The sequence below is a fragment of the Bombus vancouverensis genome, chromosome 1 (assembly GCF_051014615.1).
Source record: "Bombus vancouverensis nearcticus chromosome 1, iyBomVanc1_principal, whole genome shotgun sequence".
Lineage (NCBI taxonomy): Eukaryota > Metazoa > Arthropoda > Insecta > Hymenoptera > Apidae > Bombus > Bombus vancouverensis.
In genome coordinates, this window is record NC_134911.1 from 16,571,260 (window position 1) to 16,587,021 (window position 15,762).

Consider the following 15,762-nt stretch of genomic DNA (forward strand, 5'->3'; position numbering starts at 1 on the left):
ATTAATCGACGTAAAGCTTTTCACATATCTTTTTTACTTTGCCTACGGACGAAGCGTACTTTCCTCTATAAACAATCCTTTAAAAGGAAACACATATTTTATCCATTTCATTGACCAGACTTAAATCGGACGATCTTCTCGTCGAACATCCTCGCGAGCGTGTAACACGAAATGCCGGTAGTATTTATTCGGTGCCACGACCACGGACACGGATGCCGCTACAAATCGTCGGAACGATCGTAACATCAGGAGCCGGGGGGAGGTTCGTTGGTAATTACGCGAATGGTGTGAGTCAGAGGAGAGCAGCATTACTTCCGTCCGATATTTTTCCATTTTCCCCGACGGTGGTGGTCGCGGCGGCTGCGTTTTTCGACGGTCCTCTCGTTTTCTTTCGCGAGATCAATAAATCGCGGGACCGTGGAAGCTGCACGGTCGTTCCTCCGTGTCTGCACCACCCCTTCGCCTCCTCTCTCACCGACACTGCCTCCACCGGTCCTCGTCTCTTTCTCCTCCTCCACTTCACAGTCCCGTGGATCTCCCGAGAGCATTCGAAGCCGACCGACCGGGCGATAATAAAATAATTCTCCGCCACAATAGACAATGCTCGCCGAGATGATAGTAATTCAAACCGGATGGAGGAAAAAGAGGCCAGTCGTTTTCCGTATTTCCGCCGGCTGCGCGCGGACGCGCCGCCGTCGCGTTCCCCGTTTCTTTCCTCTTCTTCCACTTTTTCTTTCTTTTTTTCTTCCCCCCATTTGTTCGTTCCTCTCTATCGCCGTCCTCTGTATTTCATCCCCTTTCCACCCTTTCGTACCCTTTCCCCCGTTTACGCTACGGCTCTTTCACCTGCCACCTTCTCTATTCCCCCGCGACCGTCGGTTGCATTCTTTCTTCTTTCCACGTGAAATTTGTCACCAAAGTGAAATAATACGGTCCTCGTTGCTCCGCTCCATGCGCTATCCTCGTCGTAACTCACCTGAAAAGGCCAGCGCGCGAGCATGCTCACACGTGCTGTAAGAGGGTGCTCAAGTGTGTTCGAGATCGTCTGAAAATTCTGTGGTAAAAGGAATCCTCGCGGAAGATCGATCGTTGTACTTCTTGCCACCTGTCACGGTGAAGGATGATCGCTAACAAGCAGCGGATAAATCGCTTTCGGTGAGAGACTTATGGCATTCGTGGTAACGTTTCGCGTAACATATTAATGTATGCAATCGTTAAATATCTATGTTTCTGAAATTCGAATAAAGAAGGACGTTATATTAAACGATTCAGCGTTGTGTGTCTGCTGACTGATCTTCCTTGCTGGATTATGATGACCGGTGATAAAGCGCTGCTCGGTAACTGAGTGTCCCTCGTTGCCGTAATTACTTGGTCGTCGCGAAGAAGGAAGATCGTCGCTCGATTTACGGTCTTTGCTCCGAAGAGGCAGGCAACGAGTTTCTTACCCTTTTCCCTTTTCTTTCCGCATCTCGTTTTCTTCCTAACTGTTCCATGCCATTTCAAGGCGTACTAGTCCGCCTTTGCTCTAAAGCTCGCCGAGCGAGTTTTAACGAGAAATTAATATCTCGAGTAAGTTGTCGACTCCTTCATAAGGAGGTCTTCGTCTTTTTCTTCGTCTACTTGTATCATTCGCTGCAGCTGCTTCTATCTTTTCATTCTTTTTTATCCTTCGTGCCTCTTTCTTTCCTATTCCTTCTATAGTTTAAAGCTTCTCTGCTACGCGTCTCTACTTTTGATTTCCTCGTCTTTTGAATCTGGCCGAATTACTCGTCACTTAACAGTGAATACGATGTCGAAACACTAGCATAGAATGGTATATTATAACACGGTGAAACCGTTCTCTTTTAATCGGATCCGTTTTTCGAGTCTTTCATACCGCGAACGCTTCCTACGCATGGTTGCGCCTTCTATTATTCTCGGAGGTGTAGTCGTTCGAAGCTTAATTAACCGCGTGTCTCGGTCAATTAGCTAATTAATGCCGGTGGAAACCGTAAGAATCACGAAAGAGAAACACACGCGCCCCTATCGTAACTGGGTTACCAGCGTGCCTCGATGTTTTTGGATCCGCCGCTGAAAAATCTGCAAGCCACGCTGTTTGAATTTCCGAGAATTCAGGCTGGTTCGCATAAATCTGTTCCCTCTTTCTCTGTCGAATGTTTACATCATTTTTAAATCGATCGCTATTCAGCTTTTATCGGATTCATAACTCTGTCCCCGACATTCGTGCCAGGAATATTTCAAGCTAAGATTTTTTGGTAATGCGCGATGATGTCACAAATTCCTGACGGTTCAACGATGCGACGGGACATGATCTCTCGCGTGTATTTCCTGGAAGACGTTCCAGATACTCCACCACTGCGTTCTTTCCCAGTAGTCGCTCACCTTCCCTACCTATTTCATTCGTCGGCCAGTTAATACCAGCTGTCGCTCAGTCATCGACTTCCGAGCCGCATTGGGCCTCTGGTTAGCTCTCAGCGTACACATCCGAAACACGGCTTTGGCAGACATCTGGCAAGCATCCACGCCGGATACTCGAAAAGCCTCGTACACCTATATGCGAGACGCCACCAACCACTACGAGAAGCTGGATCTAGGTATTTCTGGGCGTATCGTGAAACTGCGCAGTTTTCCGCGCTCTTTCGCGTTACGAGGACTTTACCGTGTCTATTCTGTCAGATCTAGTTCGTAGCAAAAAATGTATAAAATATATTTCCGTATTTAAACGCGATTACTTTATGTAGAATTACAAATTCGTAGTTTTAAGGGATAATCTCGAGATTTCGGGAAGTTAATATTTTCGCGTGACAGACGACACATTGAAAGCTTATGTCGGTGGATTTTGATCGAGCTCCATCCTTCCAGTCGCTACGCTTTTCATCCACGAGGACGCGATGCCAGCTGCTAATGAATTTACACCGTCGCGTCTCCTCTAACGTCATTAGTGTCTTCGTCACGGTAAACAGAGACCCGTTCTGGCCCCTTTCATCGAGCAGATACGTATAATCGCTGAAAAAGATTCCGGTCGAAAAAGACGCGACATATCACTCTTCGACCCATGGAGCTCGTAAAACTCGTCTGGCACGCTCGTCGTTCGCTGTGTTTGTCGCGAATCAAGTCGCGGCAACTTTTGAAGCATGTGTGTCCCGATACAAGGAATGATTCTACGTAATGTCGATGTCTTTGCAAATAAATCACCTTGGTAGTGAGTTGTACAATCATTCGCACGACCTACTGCTGGATCTGCATATCAGTCGCGGTGAAAATCGACGAAATCGACGACGTATATCTCTATATATGTACGATGGAAATCCAAGTTCTCTCGACGAGGCGTGGAAGATTTGTTATGCACGCGTACAGTGATTATAATCGCGACAATGGCATCACCAGGCGTTAAGGGGAGGATCGCAGCTATTGAATGATCATCGTCGATCGATTAAGTAATTTCGTGGAAATAGTGAAATCCTGATGCCTCCATATTTAGTCTTCTGTTAAGTCGTTTGTTCTTCCGCACTTGCGAAACAGGCTTGTGACCGCGTGGCATATATGGAAAAACATGATGGCGTATTCGCTCCATTAGCGCGATATTGGAAGGTATTTAAAGCGAGTCGTGACCGCGGTTTCCGGAGATTTCTCGTTACAACTAGATAAACGGGAAAGTTACCATTGGGACATTGAGTCTCGGAATCGATCGTAATCGCGATGAATGGAATACGTTTTTGTATTTTCACGCGATGTTCCCGATAACCGCTTTCACTGTAACGACGCACTGTTCCGAGTGTAGACCATTAACTATTTTCTAGACGTTAAAATCTTGTTCGTAAAAAAGTACGTTGAAGGTTTCCGAATCGGTATTTTGAACTTTTTATTTTACATACATCTCCCATAACGGTAAATTGAAAATTCAAAATATAGAACAGTGGCAGGAGAATCTTTTTATCCGTGTATTACAATCTCGCTCGAAAATCTTCCTCGATAGTTAACATTTTTGTCGGTTGATCTTTCGTCCTTTTTACACGTTCCATCGTTTTCCCTTGTTCGTCCGTAGCCTACGTTTCTTCGAAGAAAAGCACGTGGCGGCTGTGAGTGGCGAAGAACGTTTTCGCCTAGAGGCCGTGGCCGCGGAGGGGGTGAATCCGCTTTAATTTTAGCCATGCTCTTCCAGCCGTGCCGTGGGCAGGCCATGGTATGCACGGTGGTGCTCTCGGCAGCAGCCTTGGCATCGCAGACGCATTATTCATACCTTAATGAATTCTCTGCTGCTCCCCTCTTCCCGCCGCCGATCTCCGCTGCTCGCCCTTGCCGCGTCCGCGCTTCCACCCTCGCTAAGAAGCCACGAAAGTCTCTCTATTTTTGCGATAACATCCCTGTTCCCTCGTCTCGCGGCGTTCCTTCCGCTCGTCGCGCGATTTCGCGAGCGTTCGCTCTTTATTTCGTATTTTTTTCAACGGTTCATCGTTCACCATCCCGCTTTTCCTCTCCCCTTGGCCCCATAGCACGGCAACAAGGGACGTTTACTATCGCAAGATGAAAAGTCCCGGAATGTTTGCTAGTCGTCGTTCCCGTTCCTGCACCCCCACCACAACGGAAGATAATATATTTCGAAACGGCTCGAATATTCTCCAGTATATTTACGTTTTACGCGGAACTGCGCGTCGCTTCGAATTTATTCCCCCCTCCGAAAAGTAATATCGGTTCATGCGTTAGAGTGTATCGGGTTATACGCGACACGATATTACATTCAGGGACGCTACATCACTGTTAATGCCGCGCTGTAGATCCCACGATGCTATACGTCACGCGTCCGCCGGCAACCAGAGGCACGATCATCTCCGCTTTCTGTCCCCTGTTTCTGCTAACTCAAGTTCAAGGTATCGATCATACCGAGACGAGACGTGTGATTATCGGTGTACCGAGTATTTCGCTCGAATATTCTTCTTTGCTCTGACCTACTATTCGCGATCGCGAATCAAATACACACGGTAAAAATTACTCGTTTCGTCATGGAACGGTCTAATGCTGTAAAAATTTCATTATCGTTTGGTTAACAAGCGATCCGTCTCCCTCTTGGACTTTTTTTCGCAATTCTTCCCACGCCGCACTCGACCGTTTAATTGCAGTATCCTCGAATCCCCATTCGGTTCGAGATAAGCCCGAAACTTTTAATTGCTGCTTCCGAATATTTTCCCATGCGCGAACTTTCGACAAGGGTGGTTCCGCGCAACGTCTGGCCCGTAGGGTCACGCATCCTTGCATCCGCCGCTCCATTTTCCATGTAGCCTGTTCCACGCGTGCCGGGACGCCGAGCACGTGCTCGTAAATACACACCGCCCGCGTATCGTGTTGCGGTAATTTTCGTACGAAAACCAGTTCCGACCTGGCTAACTCCGAAGAGAACGAGGAAGCCGCCTCACAGCTCGTTCGTCGCGCTCGGTGTCCCGCTCCTGCACGATTTATGCGCTGTTCCTCGCGCTGAATTTCAAATTTTACCGTTTCCGCTCTGATCATCACATTGTTCTCAGCTTCACGTTCGCTTTTGTTGTCCGCGTCTAGAGTGAATTAACTTGGTCACGAGCACTTTAGTTCCCGGCTCTTGAGGACGATGCATAGAATATGCACTTACGTATACTTCGTTGCGTTACTCTCTGGGTCTTGAGATAGAAAGGAAAGATGAATTTTCGCTTCTGGTGCCACGAATGGTATAGCGACGTCGTATTAATTGTTCGGAATTTTGCTGCGTAAACTGGTCACCGTTTCCTCTATTAATTCCTTGAATAAACATCCGGCGTTCTATTTGTTCTATTACAAAGTAAACAAATGTGTCAGATATTCGTACCTCGTTCGCTGTAAATTGGATCTATGACTCGCGAATAGTTGTTAACCAACAATATGACTTCATCCTTTCAAGCTTCAATTTTATCGTTAATAAAGCCAATACGACACGTCTCCTCTTACGTCACGCTACTTCTCTGTAAATTAATAAATTCTCTGACACATTGATACGAAGCAGAATTTGGAAAAAAAAGGAGTTGTAACGGCATCGTGTTTAAACCGACCCCCCCCCCCCGCCTCTCCTCAGAGTATAGGAACTGGATGCACCGCGCGATAAGCATGAAAGCGGCACGAGGGATAGGAGAACGGTAGATTTCGTGCACAGCTAGTTAAGCAAGGCACGTAGAGATGCATATTAAAAGTGTTTAAATAGAGGCCGGCCGAAAAATTTCGGCCTCGCGAGATACCGCCAAATGATGTTTACGAAACAATGCGTCAGCCGTTTGCCGCTCTATCTTCTCCCCTTTCGCTCGGTCGCCGTCCCGCGCTATAGATACCACGTCGGACATTGTCGGAGTACGCGAAATGCATTGTATTGGTGCAGTCTACGATGCAGCCGGTTGGCGTATCCCCAGTCGGCGGGCCGGCGTTCGAACGCGCCCCGTTACGATGCATTTATGCGGCCAAGGCTGCAGATAAGGAATGACACTGCTCTTCCACCGCCAGCTCCAATCTTCTTGCCATCTCCGCGCCATTCTACAAGCTTTTACGTTCGATAAGATTTGCATGAAGGCACCCCTTCGCCCAGCCCTTCGGCGATGCACCTGCTCCACATTTCGATCGTAATGACGATTTACATCCACGTGTTCTCGTCGTCTCTGCTTCTTGCATCGGTCTCCATTTATCTCGCAACGTTGTTTCGTTCTTTGTTAATGGCTTGGTAGAGCGTTCGGGCTTGTTGCGGTAATTTTGGGTGCAGGGTGAGAACGTTGGATGAGGTTAAGATCGTTTGGCTGGTTGGCTGATGAAGGGTATAGGGGTGAAGTTACACGTCTGTTCGTGAGTATTAAGATACTTGGTAGTCTCGTATAAAGCGTAATCATTGATCCGGTCGTGGAATCATTTATAGAACACATAGAGTCAAAGAATAAAAAACACAATGGTAAATTTAATAATACGATTCAAGTTTACCTTTCTGTTAGATATATCTGAATATTTACGGACAGAGATGTATGTAGAGAATAAGCGCTCTTTCATGTGTTTAAAGGATGGATATCCTTAAGGAAAATTTCGATTTTTAATAGAAAGGGATGCTTCCGAGCATATGGGCTCTTTCTTCACACAAGAATAGACCGATAACGAGTGTCCGAGGGGAGAGTCGAGTTCGATTCGAGAAATGAATTACTTAACCTTCGAGTATACTTACCATTCAAATGTCAGCACACGTCTGAGCATATTTTCATTTGCCACGGGCTGCTCGACGTTCCGCATTAAAAGGATGACATCATCGATGAGGAGAGAGCGGTACGGGCTGCTTGTCGAGACGACGGGACCGAGAAGTTATAGCAGGCTCCTTGACCGAGATGGAGAGAGAATCGAGTTAAATCGATCTCTAAAAGGCGATCCGTTATCGAACCTTTTACTCCGGATCGCCCGTGCACACACAATGCCCGGCGAAAAGCGTTTGAACTGTAAATGCAAATGTCGATATCTTCGCTCGCGGATGTGCGAGAGTCGAGAACAATGTCGACGCATTAACTCTCGCATTTTTTCGCTTCCTTCCCCACGTTTCTGTATTTTCTTCGGAACCATCGACAAATACGAGCCTTTTATTCGTACTATATACCTCGGACAAATGGAACGGTCGAAGAAACGTGTAGTCGGAGTGGTTGGGCACGAAAACACGAAGTAAACGGTCTGTCGTATGTAACTTTATTATTTCTTACTTCATAATATGTACCGATTACGATAGCGCAATCTCTCGAACATTCGGTGACGCTAGATCCAGTTATCGCGAAATTTACATAATCGGTCAATTTCCTGATACGTATTTTCACTGTTGCGAATATCTCTTTCGCCGTAATCCGGATCATCGATTCGTCATTGTTTGGTAATCAGATGGTTGGGCAACGTTCGAGTAGGTTCACCAGTCACGAGCGTAAACGGTCGCTCGTCTTTGCTTGGGATTTCGATCAACACCGATCTCAGCATCATTAGCGGAGAGAGCTGGATCGAGACTCGTAGGATTTGTCTCCGGTGACTCGATTGGAACGTTGGAGAACGGTGAACTCACAGAACGGGAGAAAGAGAGAGAGAGAGAGAAAGAGAGGGACTAGCTGGAAGAACGTAGAACCGCGAAACAGGGGAAGGGAAAAGAAAATCTTTTCTTGTCACGACAGAGGACTGAAAATCGGGATATTCTCGCGGCGAGGAAGCCGAAGATTTATGATCCGACTCTTTCGAGATTCTCTTTGGCGCGGATTCGTGACTCGTACAGGGGAAAGAGAGGGCGAAACCGTTTCTCGAAGAGAAGCGGAGCTGGAACGTGGCGTGTATTTAGGTCGCGCGAGCCCTTGGGCTGGTTCGTCGCGCGGAAAGACGAATGCGTGCACACACATGCTTCGCAGGTTATTTTGCACGCGCGCAATAGCTTCAGTCTGCCCCTTTCCTCTTTCGCCCTAGCTGTAAATTTCCAAGCGCCGGTGTCGTTTTGCTTTTCCGGCTGGCTCCTGCCACCATACGTTTCTTTTGTTCCCACCGCCATCTTTTCAGGAGAAGGGAGGAGGATGAACAAAATACATCCTAAATTATTCTTACCGGGACCGCGTTGAAATTATTCAACTCGGTTGCGACGAGGTCGTCGAGAATAAACGACGTAGCGAAAACGGAACGTCTCTCGTTGTTCGTCGCGATTAATCGCCAATGATGATTCAATGGGTCGCCGACGTGACTCACCGGTCATCCAAACATCGGCGCACTCATTTCCGGCGCTATACTACGACTCTAATTACGAGCATTTTTAACAACACGAGTATTATTCACATACCAGGAAACGATTTGTACAGAGCAACGTACGGTTTAAACGTAAAAATATTAATGAATTATTAGATGTCGCAAGCCATTCGTCAGAGCCACTTTTGTATTCATTTCGAAACACTCTGTGTATTTAATGGTCTTAAAACGTATTCGATGAGTCTAAAAGAATGTCGCAACTTCCAATAAATTTCCACTTATGTATCTTCTTATTTTTCGTTTCAGGTAAGCACCAAGTTAGATTCCATAAATCGTTGCGTGCGGAAAACCAACAACGGCTCGTCCAAAACACTTGTCAAAACACTACGTTGAAAACGATCGTGACTCTGTTCCATTCTCTGATTAACCGTCCAGTCATAGCCGATCCGAAGAAAATCAGGTAGGTATGTATAGAGTAAAATTGAAAAGATGGTTTTATAACCGTGGCTCCGCGTTCCATCGAACAATTATCCGCGCGTCTTCGATCTCTATTCGCAGCGAATCATGCACAGAGAGAACACGATGCGTTCCCTCGCGGGCAGCTTTCAAACGGCTCGTCGCGTTCGCTTATCGCGATCTTTGGACGCAGGCTCGTTGGACCGGGACGAACTTTTCACCCAAGAATATCGACGCTGGGAAACGAGCGCGTTCTGCATGTTACTTCCCTTAAGTTATGCGGAAACGTACGCGAGTATTCGATTCGCCTTGCTCCCTCGCGCTGGCCCGAGCGTTATACTTTCTGAATAATAATCAGCCACTACGATTCTGTGCCCGGCGAATGCCGGGCCCTCGGATAATCGTGGGCGAGTTCGTGGAATTTTGTGCATAGGAATTGGCTGGCATGCAGGAATTCGTGGAAATAAATGGATATGGAAACTGGCGTGGGGTGGAAGCCGGGGACAGAGAGTCTAGAGTAAAACTTGGAAGGATAAGGGAGCTTGTGACGAAGCGACGAGTTGGTATTAACAGTAATGAATAGTGACTGGGGAAGGAGAAAAAGAAGGAAAGCTAGTCGAAGGCAGTGGAGTATAGTGGAGGGTAGGAAAAAATAACAGTGACAGGGCGAATCGAGCGAAAAGAAAAAGGATAGAGGTGGAGACTAAAGCTACTGGCTGGTTGGCAAGATTACCAGTGGTGCAGAGACTGCAGGAGGTAACGCGAGTGAAACGAGAGAAGGGAGTTGTACAGGATGGAGAATCGTGTGGCATTATCATCGCTAATGAATATTCAGTTCTGCTAGGTTCGGCTATTGGCGGGCTCAGGTCGATGTCGTGACTCTAGCTCCAGGTCCCGTGACGATTATCGCCATTACTCACGATAATCGGTCCCGTTCGTCCTACTACTACACCCTCCCCCCCCCTCCCGCGCACATAGTTTGAAATTTCCTCTTGGCTCGCTTCTCTTTATGTTTCTCCTGTGTTCGTTTCGAATATTCACTGAATATTCTCTCTTTTTTTCCTTCTCATAAGAATAAGACTGCCTCTCTCACTCCTTTCTATTCGATCGTCACCCTTGCAACGTCGTCTTCATTCTGTGTGGCCCTCTCGAGTGTCCGACATGCCGTGTTAAGCGGCGCGATGCTGTGGCAAAAGTGGTCGGTCCTCGGTGTGGCAATGGCATCTCTTCTCCCTTCGTGCCTCTTACTTGTCGAGCAAATCTCCCGGCGAAAGAAAAGATTTCGCCTAGGGGGTAATGTCAGCGTAAAAATTCGAGACAGGGGCAATTACTTTTTTGGGAGGGGCGGCGACTTACGACAGCTGAAATTGTGTCCCGTAATTAAACTTAATTACCGGTTGGCTCGATCAGTCGTCACCAAGTGATGTGTGAACGAACGAGGAACCAGGGAAGAGTAGCGTGAGCGAGCGTTTCGCAAAAATTAGGCCGAGCTCGTTTTGCATAATTTTCCTTTTTCGTTTTTTCTCTGCTCCTTTCTGTTGCTGTAATTACGAGCGGCGTGCTGTTGCACTCTCGAGACCCGTTGCGCAGTCTTGATCGCGACCGAGCCGTCTGTAATTCTGCCTTTATTTCCACTATAACCGTAACTTGAATTTTAATTAATTAGTCGTTAGCGACCACGCGGGCTTCGCGTTGGACCACGCGTATGGTTCATCACGACCACTTTCGTTCAGTGATTTCCATCGAATTCCGGTTCTATTAGGTTGGAAACTAAGTGATTACGAATTTTGTCAATACGACCTAATGACCAAATCCGCAATCACTTATTTACCAACCCAATATTACCGAAAAATCATCCATTTGTTGGCAACGCGTTCGACGCGGGAACAATCGGCCGGTGGAACTCGACCGAAAAGATGTCGCTCGAATGGACGATAAAAGCACCGGCGAGCGACCGTCCGGGAAAACTTTATTACCGGACTGCCGAGTCGTTATTCCTGATTTGCATTTGTTATTATAATTGGGAATAATCGATGCTCCCCACAGCCCCTATAACGAGCAAACCATGCCGCCGGAAACGGATCGGGACAATTACTGTCGGAGAAACGAGCCGGCTCGATTCGACAAAGTTTTCCTCAACTTCGCAATGTCTTCCTTTTACCGTTCTCTATCCTCATTCGTGGCTCGTCTCTGTTCCTCTCCCGTTTCTTCTTCCTTCGTTTCCTCGATTCAATTTCTCTCCAAACACTGCACGATTTTGGGCGCAAACTATATTCCCGCGTAACGTTTTACCAGTTATAATAAATTGAGAAGGTAATTGAGGTAATAACGGAGACGCGAACACGTTAGATCGACCCGTCGCGACATTTATTTGTGTAACGCTGTGCAAATTGTTTGCGTTGATGTTCGTTTGTGATAGATTACTTCATGCGAACACTATAGAGTTTCTTCGTATCTCGTATCTGTTTGATATATGATTAAATTTTTAACGAAAGAAGGTAGTAACAATATCAAAAAATAATAGCGGATATAGTAAACTAAATTAACCAATTATAAGAATAGACGGTTCCTCGCATATCATGTCCAATTCATTAGATAGTTTTTCTTCGTTTTGATGAAAAGGAATGCGCAGGCACACGCTCGTCGCACCGATACAACACAACGCAACGCAACGACGCGACGCGTCTGACAAAGTGATCTCTAAAACAGTCATTGGTCACGGGTTCCACGGTACATTCGTCCCCGTCTCTCTCGTATGTGGCGTTACTTACCGTTAGTAGGCGGCGTGTGCTCGCGACGCGGTCCATATGATTCTTCATTATCCGCGACGAACGTGCAAGAGCTCCGTTTATATTTATAAATCAGCGGGTGCACGTAGTCCGTTAATCCGTTCGATCGACCGCGAAATTGATGAATCGTTGGCCAACACGCGCCGCAGGGAGAACGATAAAGCGGTCCTGTGACAAATATCGAGGCATCGACTGTTTCGTTATTTCTCTTCGATCGACGACGGCGACGACGTCGACGTTCGACACTCGGCTAGACTAATTCTACGGATCGGAATTGATCGGGCAACAGACCCCTTTAAAACGGAATTTCACCGACAGCAATAACCCGATTGCTCGCTCGTGCACGGCTTTCATCTTCTTTAGGGCTGCCAATGTGGCTCGGTTAATCACCGCGCTGGATATAGACGCGTACACGGCGGGAGTAACGAGAAGAGGAGCACTCGTGTACGTGGTGTAGGTGTTGTTAGTACGCCGATACTGTAGATCGTGGAGAGGCAAGGAGCCCGGAGGGCGGTTGCTCCAGTTAACGCGGCCGAGCACTTATCGGAAATTATCAGCGAGACGTAACCTCCATTACGTAGCGAACTACAGCTCGTTAGGGCCTATCTTCGATGCAGGTTAACCGCGTACACCGTGTCTCCGTGTCTTCGTTGCTGCTGCCGTTGCACGCGGCATGCACCGACTTTCTCGCGCGAGATCGTCTCACGATTCCATCAGTCTTTCCTTGACAATCACGCTGTCACCGATTTTCCTCTTATTTCTTCTCGGACGTGTTCTTCGTTCTTCAAAAGATCGACAAAAGCGTCGTTGATGTCGCGGTGACCAATGATGCTCAGCCAGTCACGGTGAAGGACGTTGGTCTTAACGAGAAAGTCGATCTATTTTTACCAATCGAGAGAAATCGATGGCTGCAAAAAAGCTAAAAAGTTCGGGATCCCTATTCCGTGGTGGCAATTAGTAGCGAGAGCTCTTCAACGTCTCCGCCTGTCTTGCGATGTCCGTTTCGCGATCCTTGTAACTGAAATTACGAAATTTCGCGTCTCGAGCATGTTCTTTGGTTAGGCGGAAATTTTCTGGAAAGTCAGTAGATGAATAACTGGATAACTGGCAATGGGCCGGCCGAACGCTCAAACGTATTATAATTTCTGTGGACACAGCGTTAAACGAGCGAACTGGTAAATATGGAATTGTGTTTACCGTTTTCTACCAACAGGCCAGCCAGTCGGCCTAAGAATACATTCGGGCCGGTTGATATTTAACCGCCAGCACTTGGTGGCTGGTGTTATTTTCATTACCATTGCTGGCGCGAGAGCTCATCGTGGCTTTTCTCAAAGGCCGAGACCTTGAAAAATAATTACACTGGTCATTCCACGGACCATCTAGGACTGAACCAAACAGGCTTTCCCGACAAATTGGCCAATAAATCGCAATGGCTGCTCTCGTTTTTCTCTTCGTTCCTGCTCCATGTTTTCGTCTCTTTCCACTCTCGACAAACGCTTCCTCTCGTCGACGTTCGTTCCCGCAGAGGCGTGTGCACACGCATAAACAGAGAGAACTTCTTGCTCTAGTGATCCGCGCTCGGCTGATTCAAGCAGGTGCGTTAATTGGAGAGTTAAGTATCAGGAAGCCACCGAGTAGAGTGTGGGAAAACAAGTTCGCGCGCTAACTCGGTAATTGATGTCAGAGAGCACCGTCGCGGATGGATGTTCTCGTTTCGTGTGACCCGTTTTTCCGCTTACTTATGACAAGTACACGGACACAGGTGTGCACGTAGGGGAAAAAGACGACTCTCGGCCGAGCGACGAGGGTTGGATAATTTTTCTTCGTTTATGCACGCCGGTTTTTCCTCTCGCGTCCATTGAACGCGACTCGCGGTCGGCGTTTTAACGCTTTTACGCTGTTGGTAGTAGAGTGGCGTTACTTTACGACTCTACGACGAATTAGAAACAAAATTGACAGCCGCGGTGGTCCGTGAAGCGATCGAAGATTCGCTGACGGCTACCTGGCGCGTGGCCGATTACGACTCGCGATTCATTAACGTCGTTAACGCGGCGATTGAAAATGGCAGCGAGGAAGGGATCTCTTTCTATTTTCTACGCGAGCCATCGTATTCGCGCGCGTGGACTCGACACTCTGGGATCGATAAAAATAGCGTGGTGACGCGTGAAGGAAAGATACCGATGAAAGTATGTCATCGTTCGAAAGCAACGAACCAGACGATCTGTCGGTGGTTGCGTGAGCCGAGGCACGGATGGATATTACACCGTATTATTCTGCAATCAACTTGTCCTGTCGGTTAACTTCGATAACTGGATTGCGTCGTAATAAATGCTCGGTTAGGACCGACGAGGCAAGTTTTGCCCGCCTCTCTGCTCATTGTTATTCTGTTGCGTGCGTGCCCGTTCGTATTGTTCCAAGTGCCTACTCGAAAACTTGCATCCACCCGAGTCTGCGTTTCATTATTTTCTCTGTGTGACGTATATTATGTTCGAAATCAGTTGCGAGCTCAAGGACATTGCTGGTACCGTGAACGACGTTACGAGTGTTCTCGATGTTCGAAATTTCGAAACGCTTTCAAAGTTGAATCTGTAGATTCGCGTTATAGAGTCGTGTTATGGTCCAGAGTAACCAGGTAACGAGTAATATCAAATATTTTTTCTGTAATTCGGTTTATCGTACATGAAAAGAATAATAAAAGTCGATAGTTTCACAAAGAATGGAGTATCGTGTCATACTGTTCGCTTCTTGAATTCGTGGATCGTTAACCATGATTTTTCGTTGCGAGAGAGTAACGAGCAGAAAAATATGAAGTGTGAGAGATAAAACACCCTGTATCCAACGCTGTTTCCGTGTTTCTTTTCTCTTTGTTCTTCCAAGAACAACTGGAACCTCGTAAATCGTCGGTGAACCAGTTATAGGCTACGAGGGGAAACGAAATGTTAGTTACGCCAGTAAGGTTGAGCAACGTTCGGCAGGGTGGATCGGGTCTAACGGCGGTTGGTAGGACAGATATTCCTTCTACTTTTAGTACATCGATGGATCTCGGTCTCTAATGTCTCTGGATATATCACCGGGTCGATATGTTCCACTCGCGTCTAAATCTAGAGGGACATCGAATTATTTTCAACTCCTCGCACACATTGCACTATTAATTCTCTGATAATTGACGCTACGTTGCATCCATTATCTCTGCACAAAAGTTCCTTCCTTATCAAAAGATTGGTGAAAAATATTTTTGTTTAACGCCGAAGTTAAAGGTTATGTAATTTACCGATAGGTTACGTTAGTGGACATTTTTTCCGATTCGACCGTTCAAAAATTGCAGCGATATTCGCAATTAAAAAGCTCGTGCTCCGAAGATGATGCTGATATTGGCAAACGCGTCACGGCGAGATAAAACGAGTGGGGAGAACGTCGTCTCTCGAAATTGATAAAAGTTTCAACGCGACAGGGTTCTCGTCGTCGGTGGCCATAAAACCGTGGTAGCTCGCGTACAGATTTTATCCGATACGAGCGCAGCGTGCAACCGAAGACCGTTCTGGCTGGCAAGACTAAATAGAGGTCGAAGAATCTTGCAGGGAAGGTCGTGGAGAATCGCGTTGGTTTGATGGATGACCCAGGGTTTCGAACTATTTTGCCTCGTCCGAGGCTTCGGGCAAAAAGCGTTATGGATCGCGTCTAAAGGTATGGAAGTTGGCTCAGGGGTAAGTTGAGAGCCGTCGTTGGGTTAGGGGTGAGCGACGACGGTGTGGTGGTACAGTGGTGTTGGTGGTGATGGTGTGGTGGTTGGAGGTGA

General features: G+C 47.2%; 1 protein-coding gene across 5 annotated transcripts in view; it reads left to right on the top strand.

Annotated features, from left to right (window-relative positions):
• LOC117153556 (Krueppel-like factor 6) overlaps positions 1-15,762 on the top strand; it is a 276,239-nt gene that overhangs the window by 18,126 nt on the left and 242,351 nt on the right. Inside the window, exon 1 of one of the 5 annotated variants that reach the window (XM_076621352.1) lies at positions 9,161-9,181. The exons of the other annotated variants lie outside the window; for them this stretch is intronic. The gene's annotated coding sequence lies outside the window, so the exon portion shown is untranslated. Of the gene's footprint in view, positions 1-9,160; positions 9,182-15,762 lie in introns of those variants that run through there. 5 annotated transcript variants of the gene reach the window in all.